At 40.9% G+C, this 2595-nt stretch overlaps 1 long non-coding RNA gene across 2 annotated transcripts in view; it reads right to left on the bottom strand.

Moving 5' to 3' along the window:
* Positions 1–1941: 1941 nt before the first annotated feature.
* The window catches only part of LOC122180223, an 8664-nt gene continuing 8010 nt past the window's right edge, over positions 1942–2595 (bottom strand). For both annotated transcript variants that reach the window (XR_006178953.1, XR_006178954.1), the window contains one exon: positions 1942–2311. This is a non-coding gene — a long non-coding RNA (uncharacterized LOC122180223). The remainder of the gene's footprint in view (positions 2312–2595) is intronic.

Here is a 2595-nt window from a genome sequence, read left to right as displayed (position 1 = left end):
AAGTTGTTGGTGGAAACCAGAGCTCAGAACATTGACAGCCTCTCCCAGATGTATTCCTCTACATCTGCATAAGGAAGCTCAAGTTGCTCAGATTGCAACAATGAACAACGTGAATGCAATCTGGAGTAAAATAAACAGGCCATTAAATTCAGATGTTAGGCATACAGTTTTCTTTTTCAAGCCACATTGGAGAGTTACCAGAGCTTTGGCTGCAGTAATAGGCAGGAGTGTTCAAGTATTATACAGGGTTGAATGGACATCAGCTTTGTTTAAACATGCTGAAGAGGGCTTTTGCATACAGGCTAATGGTGATGACCTTCATATTGTTCATATAATACCCATGCAGTTGAAATTTTATGATCCACAACCAGAAAAAAACAGGCTTTTGGTTTTATTGATGGTTTGAGAAGTTAGAGAAACACTTGTGCATTTATCCCACTGATTGATATCACATAAACACAGCTACATATCATTTTGAAGTTGTTAAATAAACATACCTATAATTAAATACATCACCTACTGTAGCCTTACTGATAGAGTACGTGACAATAAAGGAAATAAATGAAATAGAAAATGCGAAGCTAAGATTACATTTTGTTATGTAAAATGTTTAAAATAGAAGTAATTTAGATTTGATGTTTTTCAGAAGAAACCCAAATTCACGCTTCATGACAAATAACAAAGAAATTATTCTCTTAGTCAATTAATTTGGGGTCTGATTCCTTGCAATGCCAAACACCTTAAAGGCTCAGAGTCTTGCATACTGGCAGAACATTCAACAGCATGGTAAACTAGTTGCAAATTCTCCACATTCAAGAGAAAGAAATTAGTCAAGCTGGCTGGAAAAATCAATATCTGAAAATTTAATTTGGTTCCAGTGCCTATTCATTTGATATTCAGGAAGAGTCAAGGTTTTGGACAAGCCACCTCAGAAGTTCTGCAATGAAATTTACACTGTGCTGTGCCTGTGCAGTGACAGAAATAGCAGCTCTTGCAGCAGCTGCCATGCTCTGGACAGATCAGTGGTGGGCTATGTCCCAAAACTGTCACCCATCCAGGTCACCTCAAGAAAAACTAGAGCCCCCAGTCCATCCTATGTGAAATTTCAAGAACATTCTCCAGTCCAGATTAATGATGGACCTGACATCGGAGACTTCCCCTAGAGCCACCCACATCAGAAGGCCTTCATAACAGTAGGAAAGCAGAAGAGCTGCACAGTCCATTACTGTTAGCCACAACAGAGTTACAGGGTCTCAGTAATATACAATGCCTACCTGCATATCAAGGAAATTATTTGAAGCTAAGAGGCTTTCTGCAGTATTGCTTACAAAGTATATATAGCACTATAGCACAACATTTTCTTCCCACAGAGTTCATAGAACAATAGAATATGTCCAGTTGGAAGGGACCCACAGTGATCATTGAGTCCACCTCTTGGCTCCACACAAGGCCACCAAAATTCAAACCATGTTTCTGTAATGGTTGTCCACACACTTCTTGAAGTCCAGTGGACTTAGGGTTGTGCCCATTGCTCTAGGGAGCCCACTCCACGCCCAAACATCCTCTCAGTGAAGAACATTTTCCTTATGCCCATCTTGACCATCCCATGCAGCTCCATGTTGTTCCTTCAGATCCTGTCACTGTCATCAGAAAGCAGAGCTCAGCACTGCCCCTTTGCTCTCTGCAAGGAGCTGTAGGCCACCATGAGGCCTCTCCACAGACTCCTCTGTTCTGGGCTGAACAAACCCAGGGACCTCAGCTGCTCCTCACACATCTTGTCCTCACAGCCTCCTCCTTTGGATGTTTTCTAACAGTTTTATATCTTCCTTATGTTGGGAAGCCCAAACATGGCACACAAAGTGCTTATGGTGAGGTTGCATCATGATAAAGCAGAGAGGGACAGTCCCTTCCTTCAACAGGCTCACTGAGCTGTTGTTGCTATTTAATGCTGAGTTGTTATTTAATTAGAAAATTCTGACAAGTTTAATTATGAAAAGTTCAGCATTAGACAGCAGAGTGCTTGGTTGCCAGGACAAGAGGGATGAAGACATGGAGAGAGGCCAGTGGGATGTGAGCAGTTGGCACCAGTTTCTGGATACCATCAGTCTCGGGGCTAAGCCTGGCAACTCAACAAATTCCAGTCAAAATAGCACCTGTAGTATTTCAACAAGAGACAGCATATTTCCAATAATCTGGCTTCTGGAGTCTAAGTTGCTGCAGTTGGATGTTCAACTTTGAGTCAGGAGTTCTAGGTCCATTCCTGTCAGTATCACAGAGCTTAAACAAGCAGCTGGGTTGGGTCCTATCACATCTAAAAAGGAAATGTCAAGTCAAAACAATCCAGCAGGCTTCTTCAGCTTATTTCATCTAAGCACATAAAGATATTCATAGTTTTTGAATGACAGATGCTATGAAATATTAAAAAATAAATTTAAAGAGAATAGAATAGGGCTTTAACTTGAAGAAAGAAATGGGAAGAAAGTTGAAAGCCTCTTGCCATCATGGATGAAACGAGCTGATGAAAGATGACATAGGTGTATGGCAGATAAAGAGAAGAGCCTGAATGTGGTTTTTTTGTTGTTTCTTTGTGTTGCT

This window comes from Lagopus leucura, unplaced genomic scaffold, assembly GCF_019238085.1.
Source record: "Lagopus leucura isolate 7727_CA_CO unplaced genomic scaffold, USGS_WTPT01 Super-Scaffold_100004, whole genome shotgun sequence".
Lineage (NCBI taxonomy): Eukaryota > Metazoa > Chordata > Aves > Galliformes > Phasianidae > Lagopus > Lagopus leucura.
The sequence above is the reverse complement of the archived record's forward strand: the minus strand, read 5'-3'. Positions and strand labels throughout refer to the sequence as shown.